This window comes from Alexandromys fortis, unplaced genomic scaffold (genome assembly GCF_014885135.2).
Source record: "Alexandromys fortis isolate MF-2015 unplaced genomic scaffold, M_Fortis_MF-2015_v1.1 scaffold_117, whole genome shotgun sequence".
Classification (NCBI taxonomy): Eukaryota; Metazoa; Chordata; class Mammalia; order Rodentia; family Cricetidae; genus Alexandromys; species Alexandromys fortis.
In genome coordinates this window covers 5,696,275-5,712,536 of record NW_026068015.1, presented here as the reverse complement: position 1 = coordinate 5,712,536, position 16,262 = coordinate 5,696,275, and the positions used below count along the sequence as shown (strand labels likewise).

General features: G+C 37.7%; 1 pseudogene; it reads right to left on the bottom strand.

Moving 5' to 3' along the window:
• Nucleotides 1-13,229: 13,229 nt before the first annotated feature.
• On the bottom strand, nt 13,230-14,679 carry LOC126513798 (E3 ubiquitin-protein ligase makorin-2-like; annotated as a pseudogene).
• Nucleotides 14,680-16,262: the final 1,583 nt, after the last annotated feature.

Here is a 16,262-nt window from a genome sequence, read left to right as displayed (position 1 = left end):
TTTTTATGACTTAATTTTGTAACCAGCTACTTACTGATAGTGTTTATCAACTGTAGGTTTCTCTGATGGAAACTTTAGGTTCACTTACCAAACTATCATAACATTTGCAATAAAAATAGTTTGATGACTTTCCTTGCAATTTGTATCCCATTGTTCTCCTCCAGTTGTGTTATTGCTATAGTTTAGACTTTAAGTACTATATAGAACAGGCATGGAGAGTGGACAGCTTTGTTTTCTTCCTGACTGTGGAATTGCTTTCAGTTTCTCCCATTTAAGTTGATATTGGCTATGGACGTGTAAACTGCCTTGATTATGTTGAGGTATGGTCCTTGTATCCTTCATCTCTCCAGGCCTTTATCATGAAGGAGTGATAGATTTTATCAAAGATGTTTCTGAATTTAGTGCAATGATCATGTGCTTTTTTTTAAATTTCTCTTCTTATTTTTTTAGAAAAGAAAATAAACTATCTTTTTTTTTTCATTTTACATGCCAATCCCAGTTCCCACTCACTACCCTCTTTCTATTCCTTCCACCTTTCCCCCCTACCCCATCCTCCATCCACTCCTCAGAGAGCGCAAGGCACATTGGTTTGAGGAAGGTCCAAGGCCCTCCTTACTATATTTAGGCTGAGCAAGTTATTTCTTCAAAGAGAATGGGTTCCCAAAATGCTAGTACCAGTAGTAGGGATAGATCCTGGTGCCACTGCTAGTGGCCGTGTAGTCTGCCCTAATCATACAACTGTCACCTACCTTCAGAAGGACTAGTTTGAATCTATGCCGGTTACTTCCCAGTCTTGCCAGAGTTGTGCCCCATTAGCCTAAGTAAGCTGTTTCAGTGGTATCCCCAGTATGGTCTTGACCTCTTTGTTCATATTTTCACTCCTCCCACTCTTCAACTGGACTCAGCCCAGTGCTCTGTTGTGGGTTTCTGCCTCTGTTTCCATCAGTATTCATCAATCTGACTACAGGGCAAGGCAAGATCGGGCACCCTCTCCTCTAATGCTTAGGGTCTTAGCGGAGGTCATCCTTGGGGATTCCTGGGAATTTCTCTAGTGCCAGGTTTCTTGCTAGTCCCATAATGGCTCCTTCAATCAAAATTTCTCTTTCCTTGCTCTCATCTCTCCCTTTCGTCCATCTTGACTATTCTCTTTTCTCAAGTTCTCCCCCCCAACTCCACTTCTCCCTTCCTCCTCCCCTTCTACCCGCCCTTTTTTCCCAATCCCCATGTTCCCGATTTTGTCAGATGATCTTGTCTATTGCCCCTTTCCAGGTGGATCTATGTTTGTTATTTTTAGGGTTCACCTTGTTACTTAGTTTCTCTAGGATCATGAACTTAGGGCTCAATATCCCTTGCTTTACAGCTAGTATCCATTTATGAGTGAGTACATACCATGTTTATATTTCTGGGTTTGGGTTGCCTCACTCAGATGTTTTTTCTAGTTTCATCCATTTGCATGCAAATTTCAAGATGTCCTTTTTTTTCCACTGAGAGATACTCCAATGTATAAATATGCCACATTTTCTTTATCTATTCTTCGATCGAGGGGCATCCAGGTTGTTTCTAGGTTCTGGCTATTACAAATAATGTTGCTATGAACATAGTTAAACTAATGTCTTTGCAGTATGATTGAGCATCTATTGGGTATATACTGAAGAGAGGTATTGCTGGGTCCTGAGGTAGGTTGATTTCCCATTTTCTGAGAAACTGCCATAGAGATTTGCAGAGTGGTTGTACAAGTTTGCTTTCCCTAAAGCTATCATTGGTGTTTTTGATCTTAACCATTTTGACTGGTGTAAGATGGAATCTCAGAGTCATTTTGATTTGCATTTCCCTGGTGACTAAGGATGTTGAATATTTCTTTAAGAGTCTTTTGGCCATTTGAGATTCTTTTATTGAAAATTCTCTATTTTGATCTGTACCCCATTCTTAAATTGGGTTATTTGGAATTTTGATGTCTAATTTCTGGAGTTCTTTATATATCTTGGAGATCAGTCCTCTGTCTGACGTGGGGTTGATGAAGATCTTTTCCCATTCAGTAGGCTGCTTTTTTGTCATATTGACTGTGTTCTTTGCTTTACAGAAGCTTCTCCATTTCAGGAGGTCCCATTTATTTATTGTTGCCCTCATTGCCTGGGATACTGGCATTATATTCAGTAAGTAGTCTCCTCTGCCCATGCATTGAATGATATTTCCCACTTTTTCTTCTATCAGGTTCAGTGTGGTCAGATTTATGTTGAGGTTTTTAATCTGTTCGAACTTGGGTTTTGTGCATGGGGATAGATATGGATCTATTTTCATTCTTCTACATGTTGTCATCCAGTTATACCAGCAACATTTGTTGAATTTGGTTTCTTCTTTCCATTGTATAATGTAGCTTCTGTGTCAACAATCAAGTGTTCATAGGTGTGTCGATTAATATCTCAGTCTTTGATTTGATTCCATTGGTCAATCTCTTTGTTTTTATGCCAATATCAGGTTGTATTCATTACAATAGCTCTATAAAAGAGCTTAATGTCAGGGGTGGTGATGCCCCCAGAAGTTTCTTTATTGTACAGGATTGTTTGGGCTATCCTGTTTTTTTTTTTCCTTTTTTTATATGTAGTTGATTATTGTTCTTTCAAGGTCTATGAAGAATTGTGTTGGGATTTTGATGGAGATTGCATTGAATCTATAGATTTATTTTGGTAGGATTGCCATTTTATTATGTTTATCCTATTTGTCCAAGAGCATGGGAGATCTTTCCATTTTCTGGTATCTTCTTCAATTCCTTTCTTCAAAGACCGGTCAAAGAGGTCTTTCACTTCTTTGGTTAGTGTTATTAAGTTATTTTATGTTATTTGTGGCTATTATGAAAGGTGATGTTTCTCTGATTTCTTTCTCAGCTTCTTTATCATTTCTATATAGGAGGACTACTGATTTTTTTGAGTTGATCTTGTATCCTGCCACATTACTGAAGGTATTTATCAACTGTAGGAGTTTTCTGGTAGAGTTTTTTTGATATATCTATACTATCATATCATCTACAAATAGTGAAAGTTTGACTTCTTTCTTTCCAATTTGAATACCCTTGATCTCCTTTTGTTGTCTTAATGCTATAACCAGAACTTCAAGAACTATGTTGAATAGATATGGAGAGAGAGGACAGCCTTGTCTTGTTCCTGATTTTAGTGGAATTGCTTTGAGTTTCTTTTTATTTAATTTGATGTTGGTGGTCAACTTGCTGTACATCACTTTTATTGTGTTTAGATATGTTCCTTGTATCCCTGATCTTTCCAAGACTTTTATCATCAAGTGGTGTTGGATATTGTTGAATGCTTTTTTAGCACCTAATGAGATGATCATATGGGGTTTTTTAATTATTTATATGATGAATTACATTGATAGATTTTCATATGTTGAGCCATATTTGAATCTCTGGGATGAAGCTGACTTGATCATGGCAGATGATTTTTTTAATGTTTTCTTGGATTTGGTTTGCTGTATTTTATTGAGTATTTTTGCATCAATGTTCATGAGTAAGACTGGTCTATAATTCTCTTTTTTAGTTGAGTTTTTGCACAAGAAGACTTCAGCATCAAGGTAGATATAGCCTCATAAAAAGAGTTTGTCAGTGATCCTTCTGTTTCTATTATGTAGAACACTTTGAGGAGTATAGGACTTAGCTCTCATATGAAGTTATTGTAGAATTCTGCAGTCCAGTTCGGCCCTGGACTTTTTGGGTTGGGAGGCTTTTGGTGACTGCTTCTATTTCCTTGCAAATAGCAGGTTTATTTAAATTGTTCACTTGGTCTTGGTTTAATTTTGGTATGTGATACCTATGGAGAAAATTGTCCATTTCTTTTGCATTTCTGATTTTGTGGAGTATAGGTTTTTGTAGTATGACCTACTGATTCTCTAGATTTTCTCAGTGCCTATTGTTATGTCCCCCTTTTCATTTCTGATTTTGTTAATTTGGATGTTCTCTCTCTGCCTTTTGATTATTTTGATTAAGAGTTTGTTTGTCTTGTTGATTTTCTCAAATGACTAGCTTTTTGTTTCATCAATTCTTTGTATTTTTCTTTGTTTCTATTTTATTATTCCAGCCCTCAAATTGATTATTTCCTGTCATCTACTTCTCATAGGTGAGTCTGCATCTTTTTATTCTAGAGCTTTCAAGTGTGCTGTTAAGTCACTAGTATGACATTTTTCCACTTTCGTTATGTAGGCACTTAGTTCTATGAACTTTCTTCTTACTACTGCTTTCATAGTGTCCTATTGATTTGGGTATTTTTTTTTAAGATTTATTTATTTCTTATCTATATAACATTCCTTCCATGTATGTTTGCATGCCAGAAGAGGGCACCAGATCTCATTATAGATGGCTGTGAGCTACCACGTGGTTGCTGAGAATTGAACTTAAGACCTCTGAAAGACCAGTCAGTGCTCTTAACCTCTGAGCTATCATCTCTCCAGCCCCCAAGATTTGGGGACTTTGTGTCTTCATTTTTTTTTTTTTTGTTGGATTCTAGAAAGTCTTTAATTTCTCTCTTTATTTCTTCTTTGACCCTGGGGTGATTTGATAGAGCACTGCTAAATTTCCATGAGTTAGTAGGCTTTCTGTGAGTAGTGTTGTTGTTAAATTCTAACTTTTAATCATGGTGATTTGATAAAGTACAGGGGGTTACTCCATTTTTTTCCCTATCTGTTGAGGTTTGCTTTGTTACCGAGTATGTGGTTAATTTTTAGAGAAGATTCCATGAGGTCCTGAGAAGAAGGTATTTGTGTGTGTGTGTGTGTGTGTGTGTGTGTGTGTGTGTGTGTTTGGGTGGAATGTTCTATAGTTATCTCTTAAGTCCATTTGTGTCATGACATCTGTTAGTTCTCTTATTGCTCTGTTAAATTTCTGTCTGGTTGACCTATTCATTGATGAGAATGGGGTGTTGAAGTCTTCTATTAGTTTGTGAGGTTTGATGTGCAATTTAAGCTTTAGTGATGTTTCTTCTACATTTGTGGGTGTTCTTGCATAGATGTTCAGGATTTAGACTCCATCTTGATGAATTGTTCCTGTGATGAGTATAAAGTGTCCTTCTCCATCTCTTCTGATTGATTTTCATTTGAAGTCTATTTTGTTAGATATTAGGGAAGCTACTATACCTGCTTGTTTCTTAGGTCCATTTAACTGGAAAACCTATTCTTAACCCTTTACTCCGAGGTAATGTCTGTCTTTCTACTTCTTATATATAGCAGAACAGTTCATTCTGCTTTCATATCCATTCTGTTTGCCTGTGTCTTTTTATAGGTGAATGGAGTTTTTTGGTTTTAAGAGCTATTAATGTCCAGTGATTGTTAATTCCTATTATTTTTCGATGGTAGTGTTTGTGTGTTTCCCTTCTTTGGGGTTTGCTAGTGGGAGGTTATCTGTTGCTTGTGTTTTTGTGGGTGTAATTAACTTCCTTGGGTTGGAGTTTTTCTTCTAGTACTTTCTGTAGGGCTAGGTTTGTGGATAAGTATTGTTTAAATCTGCTTTTGTCATGGAATATTTTGTTTTCTCCATCGATGGTGATTGAAAGCTTTGCTGGGTATAGTAGTTTGGGGTTGCGTCTGTGGCTCTTAGTGGCTGCAGCACATCTATCCAGGAACTTCTGGCTTTCATGGTTTTTATTGAGAAGTAGGCTGTAATTCTGATAGGTCTGCCTTTATATGTTACTTGACCTTTTTACTCTTAGCTCTTAATATTCTTTCTTTATTCTGTATGTCTTGTGTTTTGATTATTATGTGACAAGGGGACTTTTTTTTTTGAGTCCATTCTATTTAGTGTTCTGTAAGCTTCTTATATCTTCATAGGGATATCCTTCTTTACATTGGGAAGGTTTTCTTCTATGATTTTGTTGAATATATTTTCTGTACTTTTGAGCCAGAATTGTCCTTCTTCTCTCCCTATTCTTAGGTTTGGTCTTTTCATGGTATACCAGATTTTCTGGATGTTTTGTATTAAGAATTTGGTGGATTTTACATTTTATTTGATTGATAAATCTCTTTCCATTATAGTATCCTTTTCACCTGAGATTCTCTCTTCCATCTCTTATATTCTGTTGGTTATGCTTGCCTCTATACTTCCCAACATTTACCCAGATTTTCCATATCCAGAATTCCCTCGCTTTCTGTTTTCTTTATTGCCTCTATTTCAGTCTTCAAGTCTTAACACTGCTTGCTTTACCTGTTTGATTGTTTTGTCTTGGTTTTCTTTGAGAGATTTATTGATTTCTTCTAATCTTTTTGTTTGTGTTTTTCTCTATTTCTATAATGGAGTTTTTCATTTTCTCTTTACAGGGCTCCATCACCCTCATAAAGTTACATTTGAAATATTTTTCTTCTGCTTCTTCTGGGTTAGGTTGACCAAGTCTTCCTGTTGTATGACCACTGGGTTCTGGTATTACCATGTTGCTTTTTAGGTTGTTGGATGAATTCTTGCATTGGTGCCCATACATCTATTCCTTCAATTGGTGCCAGCAGTGTCTTTGCCTCTTGGTACAATCCTTGAAGTGTCTGTCTGTGTCTTTGGGAACTATTCTTGGTCTGCCTTGTACTGTCACTTTCTATGTCTCAGGGAGCCACTGAGGTCTCTTTTGGCCCTCTCTTGGCCTGCTCTCTTGGTCTGCTCTCTTGGTTTGCTCTCCTGGCTTACTCTGTGCAGCCACAGCTTGTGTTTTAGTTACTTTCTTGGTCCGCTCTGTGTAGTAGCAGGCTTTGTTTCAGAGTTCCACTGAGGTTGTGGGTGGTGGGGATGGGAGTGGTTGGGGTGGGAGGGAGGAGGTCTTGGGGGTGGAGTGGTACTTGTACTAACAGGGTCCGATGGATGGGATGGGAGTATTGGTGCCGCCTACTTGTAGGAAATTTTGATCATGAGGGGTTTTTTCTTTCAACTTGTTCATATGGTAGATTACATTTATATATTAACATATGTTGAACCATCTAAGCCTTTCTGGGATAAAGCCTACTTGATCACCATGATGATCTTTTTGATGTGTTCTTGGGTTTGGTTTGCAAGTGTTTTATTGAGTGTTTTTGCATTTATATTCATTAGAGAAATTAAATTGTAATTTTCTTTCTTTGTTGAGTCTTTATGTGGTTCAACTGTGGCCTAATAAAATAAATTGGACACTATTCCTTCTGTTTCTGTTTTGTGGAACAATTTGAGAAGTAGTGACATTAATACTTCTTTGAAAGTCTCATAGGATTCTGTGCTAAGACTATCTGGGTTTGGGCTTTTATTGGTTAGAAGAGGTTTAATGACTGCTTCTATTTCTCTAGGGGTGATCAGTCTGTTTAAATTGCTTATCCACTCTTGATTTATCTTTGATAAATGATATGTATCAAGAAAGTTATCCATTTCTTTTAGATTTTCTAATTTGGTATAGTATAGGATTTTAAAGTATGTCCTAATTATTTTTTTTGATTTTTTTTTTTTTTAGTTTCTGTTGTTATGTCCCCCTTTTCACTCAAATTTATTAATTTGGACATTCTCCGCCTTTTAGTTAATTTTGATAAGGGTTTGTTGATTTTTCTCAATGAGCCAAGCATTTGTTTTATTGACTTTTAAATTGTTTTTAATTTCTGCCTCTTGCTTGATTATTTCTTGGAATCTACTCCTTTTGAGTTTAAAGATTTATTTGTTTACATATTTATGTACATGAGTGCTCTGTCTTCAGACACACTGGAAGAGGGCATCAGATCTCATTACAGATGGTTGTGAGCCACCATGTGATTGTCAGGAATTGAACTCAGGACCCCTGGAAGAGCAGCTAACACTCTTGACTATTGAACCATCTCTGCAGTCACCTCCTTTTAGGTTTAAGTTCTTCTTTTTTGGTGGAGTTTTCAGGTGTGTTGTTAAGTTACTAGTATGAGATCTCTTCAATTTCTTTATGTAGGCACTTTTTTTTTCTTTTGCTATAAATTTGACTCTGTATTCATTGTGTCCCAGAAGTTTGGTTGTATTATGTATTCACTTGAATTCAATTTTAGAAAGTTTTAAGTGCCTTTCTTAATTTCTTTCTTGATCCATTTTTTTTTCCATTTAGTGGAGAGTTATTCAGTCTCCATGATTTTCTAAGCATTATGCTGTTTCTGTTGTCAATATCCAGTTTTAATTCATGGTGGTAAGATAGGATGTAGGATGTTATTTCAAGTTTCTCATATCTTTTGAGACTTGCCTTGTGTCCAAGTATGTGGAGAATTTTGGAGAAAGTTCTATGAGGTATTGAGAAGAAGTTACATTCTTTTTGTAAGTGTGAAATGGTCTGCAAATACCTGTTTGGTCCATATGATGTCAGTTAGCTACAGCATTTCTCTGTTTAGTTTTGTTTGGTTGACCTATCCATTCATGATACTGGGGTATTGAAATCTTCCACTATCAATGTGTGGAAGCCAATATGTTATCTAAACTAAAGTAGTGCTTCTTTTATGAACTTGGGCGACTTTATGTTTGGTGCATAGATATTAAGAATTGGACTGTCTTCTTGGTGTATTTTTCTTTGATGAGGATGTAGTGTCCTTCCCTATCTCTTCTGATTAGCTTTGGTTTAAAGTCTATAGATGCAGCTGCTTAGAATACTTTTTCAAACCCTTTTCTCTGAGGTGATGTCTATTCTTGATATTAAGTTATATTTCTTGGATGTATCAGAAGGATGGATCCTGTTTTTAATTCATTCTTTTTAGTTGCCGTGTTTTTATTTGGAAATTGAGATAATTGATGTCAAGAATTATCAATAAGCAATGTTCTGTTATTTTGTTCTTGTGGTGTGTTTTCTCCACCTCTTTTTATTTGCTGGCCTAGGATTATTTATTCCTTGTACTTTCTTTGGTATGGGTAACCTCTTCAGGTTGAACTTTTCCTTCTTCTGACTTCTATAGGGCTTGATTTGTTGGTAGATAATGTTTATAAAGTACTTGAAACTGTGATATATTAAATACTAAACTGCATAATAGGTATGGTTTTATTGAATAACCATTGTATTCTGAGCAGTATGCCCAGTACATTTTTATACTTACTCATGTAGTCCTGAGAATAATCTTGTGAAGTTGATATTATTATAATTTATAGTCTAATAGGAGAAAGTAAAGATCTGAATAATTAAATTATTTGCTCAGTCAGCATGGTAGCTAAGGGATAAAGTTCTGAAGGCAGACTAAAATGATATCTTTACTACTTTAAATTGCACATGTATGTCATGTAGATGCCCACATGCATTTTTGTATGCCACAAGCAAATTCCATGCATAATCTTTAATATTTATAAAGCACTTGAAGCTGTTAATTATTAATGATTGATAAGGGTTTATGAAAATCTTGTGGCTGGGTCACCTCAGATGCTCAGCCCATGAGCGATGCTTTTCCTCACTTTTGATGTTGTGTTCACTGCTCTTTTCACTTTAATATACTGGTGCCATCTCATACATGAAGAGTGAAATAAACTTTTGAAAAATTTTATGATATTAATAAGAGAGGAGGATGAAACGTATCTCTATTGCCCAATTTTTCTCTTCTTCCCACTTCCCCATGACCATAAAGGAATACAATTAACAACATATTTGGAAAGAGAAAATTTTCTTCTTCAGCACACTAAGCTGTTACCTGAGAAGAGCATGGAGGACTGTCACTGCTATGGTGAATGTATCCCAGATAAAGATCAAAGTGAGCAGGATGCTGGGGAGCTGTCATTCCAAAGAGGTCTGCTTGTTTTCAAAGTGACTGATGGATGACGTGAGAGGTTCTATTGGAATGCTTTTGAAGACTCCACATGGATGTTATAAATGCTAGAAATTTTGTCAATGGGCCTGGTGGTTTTGGTACAATAGAACTTGGTTAGCACTCTATTTAATTAAAACATTAACAAATAAAATTAAGAATTCACTTAAATGGTTTCTTGAAACCATTAAAAATTTATGTACACCACAGTTATGCAAGCAGATTTTCAAATTACCTTACGAATTAGAGATATTTTCATTCAGGAATATGGCTGTTTTCTTACCAAAGGATTTGACTGACCTATACATGTTATATGTGCAGAGGCTGGATTTAAACAAAGGTCCTTCTAGCTACAAATTTTGTAGCTTACTGTCTCCAATTGCGTGTGTGTGTGTGTATTTTTTTCTTCTGACTTCTGTGTAAAATGACTAACTCACTAATCTGTAGGTTTTGTACTTGAACATCTGGGGCGATACTCATTGGTCAAACATTAAGTTTCACTATTTATTAAGTGCTCTTATCTTTTGATTTATAATATTTGAAGATTTATTTATCTGTCCCATACTTTTCTTTCTTTCATCTCCAGGGTGATGAATAACCTGGTAGAGGGGCTTCTTTTGTCTTAGGGCTCCCAGCCTCTCACATGTTAGAAAGGCTTTCTCTGGCATCACGACTGTCTCACAGGAGTGTCTTTGTAGTCTACCTGCAAGTTTATAGTTTTAGTTTTCTGAACAATATGAATGGCCTAAACCCAGGAACATGATTCTCTAAGTAAAATTCCTTTTCCCCCATCTCAGTTCCTCGGCCTTCCTTTGAATCCAGCATTAGCAGGCTTGGCAGTTTCCTCCTTATTTGCTGTTGTTGCTGGTTTAAGTCTCCAGGGAAACCTTTCATATGCCTATCTTAACACACCTTTTGTTTTTCAGGCACTATGGGTTGATTCTACAGCATTTCCCAGAGACTTGTGATTGAGCCAGCTTCTCTCTCCAAAGTAGATGTAAACAGCAGATGAGAAAACCTTCTCTATTTACTTAACTTTCTCCTGAGGAACAGACTCTCTCTCTGACCTGCCACCTGGCTCTTCCTGGTCATCCTAAACTCCACCTTTAAGTGCTGACAGAATTATATGATAGTTGCCAAAACTGTGGAGATTTATTGACTAGCAAGTCATTTGTCATAAATCAGAGGTAAGTGGGAGCCTCATTAACAAGGGGAGAGTCAGGGGCCCTCACCGTGTGAACTACAAAGAGATTGTAGCCCACCATAACAAACAAATGTGAGTACTGGACAGGTTCTGTCTGCTGAACTAGTATCCTGCTCAACTCATGATGGGCAGCTTTTTGCCTCCAAGAGAAAGCATAGGACAACTTCTCAGAAACAATGTTAGTGTGTCATAGTGGAGAGAGGCCAAGGTTCTGTAGATTTATTATTTTACATCATACCTATTTTCTTAAATTTTAGTGTGGATTCTCTTTTAGAGACTTTGTCTTACTTGAGATAACTTTTGAAAAGACAGAAAATTCTTCTGAGGAAGAGTATTATTAAAAGATCGCTTCTTGTTTGTACTTGACAAATTGTTTACACTTTCTATTAGTCCGTTTCTTAGGCAAAATAAAGGTGTGTAGTGCTTCCTGCCTGAGAAAAATGTTGTGAAGGCTGAATTAATTGTTTTAAAATACTGAAGACTATGTAGAAAATAAGTGCCAATCAAATGCTTACTAGATTATTATGTAGCAGCAGCCACTTACTTATGTTTAGAGTCTACTGTATTATGCTACAGAACCCTCCTTGCTTGTAAGGGATGTTTAGTCAAGATATATTGATTCTATCTGTTATGGAAAAGTAGAAGCTAAATATGTACTTTTAGAGGCAATGCTCTGAAATTTTAAACACAAGCATACGCTTATATTAAGCAGAAAAAATTAAATGATCAACTTTTCTAACTCCCCAAGACTACAAGTTATTTAATGCATATATATCCATCTATATATGCATTTATAGTACTCGTATGTTTATATATATTTACTACCTGGTATGGCATAGGGGTTAGTAGCCAATTAATACTTGCCCTAAAATGAATGCAAATGTATTACAGTAGATATGTTATTTAACTTTTCTTGTAACTATTATAACCTGTAAAATTTTAATAATTATTATTAACTAATCATTTTAATTAATACAATTTTATTAGCAATACTATTTTAATAAATACAATATTTGATATATAGACATTATTTTGAAAGCTTCAAATGTATCTGTTTGCTGAATTGTTCATAGAAAACTATTACTACAGTTTAACCCTAGAGATTTGTTTAAAACTAAGGTTAAAATGCCATCTTTACACTGTTTAGAGCAGACTAAATAATAACCAATATATCATGTCATTTTTAAAGAATTAATATTTATTAAATTATATCTTCATTATAATTGGATACACTGGGACATAAGCACATACGTATTCACTTAAAGACAATAAAACACAAATGGAAACATTCAGTATTATCTTAAAAGACAGACACAATAAATTTAAGATGAAAATAATTTATGATTGGTTCAATTTTAAATGTGCTGCTTTCACAACACTAATTCTGTCATGCTTCCGCAGAAGCAACACCATAATCACTTAAGAGCAATGTAGCTGAGAGGAAATGCCAGGTTTCTTTAAAACAAAAACCAAAAAATATGCTGTGGCCCAGCAACTTCAAACATGGGCTCATAGGAGGCCTGAATTTCCTAGCCTGTGGTCAGAGGAAGAAATTCCAGTACATTTCTCATTGCTAATGGAAACTATGTTAGGGTTGTTCTTCAGGGAGCATTCTTTCAGATGTCCTCATTTACTTTGTGTAGACTGGGGAAATGGAGGGAAGTTTGCTTCCCACACACTACCACCTTCTGGAGCTTGTCTTCAACATCTGGTTTCTGACTGGGGCCTGGAGCAGAGAAACAAGGCTGCCAAGTAGTCAGGTAGACATTTTGTCCACCACCAGCAATGTTGTTTCATTTTAGGAGGCATCCCATTCAAAGTGCTGCCGAAAGGGTGGTCATCTGTTAAGTCATGCCAAGAAAAGCCTGCTAGGTTAGATAGAAGCTAGTTTTCAAAGACTATGTTGAGACTTGTTGATGGAGGGACCATTGTTTGGTGGGTCTCATCTTGTGGAGGGGATGTTTCAGTCCTCGTGTCTTCTGGCTACCTTTGCTCTCTTAACTTACTGCTCCTGCTTTTTTTATGACCTGATAATCCTGAAGACAATGTTTGTCCTCTAAGGATATTGATATATGTTTAAGCATCAGGGCATATGGAGTCCCTTATTTTTATTTTATTTTATTTTTCATTTAAAAGCAATCAATTAAAACAGCTGGACCATGTAGCTGGTCCCTGAGAAAGGGGCTGGAGGTACAACTAAGAGCTCAACTCTAAATGTAGTGATTCCATGGACTTGGTTATCTTATGTCCTTCTCTTCACCAGGGCTGTGAAAGTGGAGCATTTAGAGACTAAGGGGATTCGCTACCACTCACATCCAGGTATACCACCTTGTCAGTGACAGGCTTCCGCAACCTGCCTTGGAAAGCTGTGACCGCGGAGCCCAAAATGAAGGTGTCAGCACCGAGTCTAGGTCTCTGATGGCTCTACTCCAGAAAGGTGCATGAAGAGGTCTCCAAGCTCCGTCACGTCGACATCCTCTGTGTTGGGGACCTGCTGGGTTTCTCGGTTCTCGATAAAATCCCAAAGCTGCACTGAGTTGAAGAACCTCACAGTGCCTTCAGAACTCAGCTGCTTCCGAGGTTTCTCTGGCTCTGCCAGCCGCCCATCAGGGTAAGCATGGCGGTAAAGGCACTTGCTTCCAAAGGGATAGGTCTCCTTGCCTTGTTCAAAGTATTTGCATGCCTTTTTTTTCCCCATTCCCTGTTTGAAAGCTTCAATCAATTCATTCTTTTTATACTGATCTTCTACCCAGTACACACTTGGAAATTACAAACTCTGATATCACACGGCACTCTGGACAAGACTTTATGATTAGATTTTCAAACTGCTTTGCACATCTCCACTGGCGGATGCAGGACAGGCAGTAGGTGTGGTTGCTGCTGGAGAGAATGCCAAACCTCCTCTCAGAAGCAGATGCCTTCTCCAAGATCACCTCCATACAGATGCTGCACACTTTGTCCTGGCTTGCCTGGAAGGCAAAAGCCTTTTCCATCTCGTGTTCAAATGTCGACATACACATCTGAGGACGACAGGGAGGAACCCAGGAGTTGCTCAGTTACATAGTCACAGGACCGTGTAAAAATAGTACCCATAGTCCCTGAATTCAGGACACAAAGATCTGACCACAAAGTGGACCTCAAGCCACCTTGTCCTTGTCCCAAGTTCCCTAGTAGGATATGATCACTACCAGCTTACAGCCATGGAGTTCTACAACTCTTAGATCACTGTGGGAATTGCAGCATTCATGAGCACTGGGTCACAGGTCTCCTGGCTCTTCTGGATGGCATGCCTATTCTATGCCATACCAATCCAGTAAATGTTAAGTAACTGTGACCCAGCTGAGTGAATTCAAGTGAATGAAGNTCAGTGAGGTTGCAGTCTCTGAGTACCAGCATCTTCTTCTCCCACTTCCCTGGTTCATGCAAATGTGTTCTCGTAACAGATGTGGCGATGCCAGGAGAAGGGTGAGGATTGGGCAAGCCCGAGGAGGGCACAGAGTGGGGTGCAGGGCCTACAGCTCCACCTGTTGCAGCTGGGGGCTTCGTATGGTCATATCTGCAGCGTGCACTATAGGCGCAGTAGCCCTTCTGGTAGTTTTTGCAGATGGTGGATGGCTTGCTATTCGCCAGGTCATGTGAGAACAGGCACTGTCTGCCTTCTTTCAGGATGGTTTTCAGGATGGTAACTGTCTGCCTTCTTGACACATGCCATGCATAAAATACCTGCAGATGACCTGCTTGGTGCTCATGGCGGCGGGGACACGAGCTGGAGTTGCACTGAACTCTCAAGGCCTCCACCGTGGCGGCCCAGCCCGGCCCCACCCGCATGCGCAGTTGTGTCACTCGTGGAGTCCCTTTTAAATATAAACGATGAGTCAACTGCTATGTCATTGGATTTATTTTCTCCTATAATTCATGTTTTGTTTCCTTGATTTGAGTTCTTCTTGGTCAGTAGAGATGTTAATGAATTATTATCAACTTTATTTCTCATGAGAAATCATTTGGCTTTCATTTGACTGCCTGCTTCTCAATGTTTCAGAGTTTGTGTGTTCTGTAGGCATGTGGCTGCTGACAGTAGCCAGTTGTTTCTTCTGCTTTGGATAGAGTTTTCTTTATCAGTTGGTAGGAAATCTATTGGATAAATAATATTGCATTATTTGCTTCCTTTTTCTCAAGGAAAACCAAATGGCTTTTGAAGATCTGGTGAAAATTCAGAGTATTGTTTTCAACTGAATATTTTGTGTTTCCAATGAAGTCATTCTAAGAATTTTCCAATTTCCAACTTGTTGAATTTTAACTGGATCTCTAAATTTCTTTTTTTTTTTTTTAGTTTTGCTTTTTTTTTTTTATTCAGTTAGAGAACACAACAAGAAAGAGGACGTTTGAGAATCACAAGTGGATTCCTAAGGGAAGCTGGGGCGGCATTCTGGAGTTCTGCAGGTGTTGAGGAGGAGCTCAGCTCGGACTTCTCAGGTAGTGCTGTGTTGTCTGAAGTTCCAAAGGCTTTATTCAGTGAGCTACAAATGCTCATGACTGTCCTTGGGCCAAGAACATATTTGAGGGTATGAAAATTTTAGAACAAAATATTACATTGTTTCAAAGGGAAGGAAAATCAAGCATAATTTTTAGAAATCAACCAACCGATGTTCTCTTCTCCTAAGGTCTTTTTATTTTTTTAAAGAAAGACTTACTTCTTTTTATTTTCTACGTCTAAGCACTTTTACTGTGTGTGTGTTTGTGCTCCACTTGTGTGCCTGGTGCACATTAAAGGTGGAAGAGGTCATTGGGTTCTCTGGAACTGGAATTAAGGATGGTTATGAGCTAACATGTGGGTGTGGGGAATCAAAGCTGGGTCCTCTGTAAAGCAAGTGCTTTCAACTGTTGCACTGTCTTTTTAGACTTCTCCAAGGCCGTTAGATAAATGTATGGGAAGATAGTTCTCCATAGCTTCCCAATATCTGCTGATATGAGCACTGTCTTTAGTTACTGAAATACTATTTATACCAGAATGTGACTTAAATTCATGACTTTGTTCTGCTGTCTCTGGAGCCTTCCAGAAGCAAGCTTCCTTTCTTTGTGTTCATGAAAGGAAATATGCCTGCCATTTGACTACCATCATAAAATCAACAACTTATAAAATACCCCCATCATTATCATGTATGTGTGTGTTTATTGTGCATGTGTGTGTATGCAATGTGTGTGATCTTGGGGGCATACTTTCCATTGTGCACAGGCGGGTGTCACAGAACAACTTTTGGGTGTCTGCTCTCTCCTTCCACCATGCTTAGGCAGGGTCTTTTTTTTTTTCCTCCATTCTCTGAATTCCAGAGTA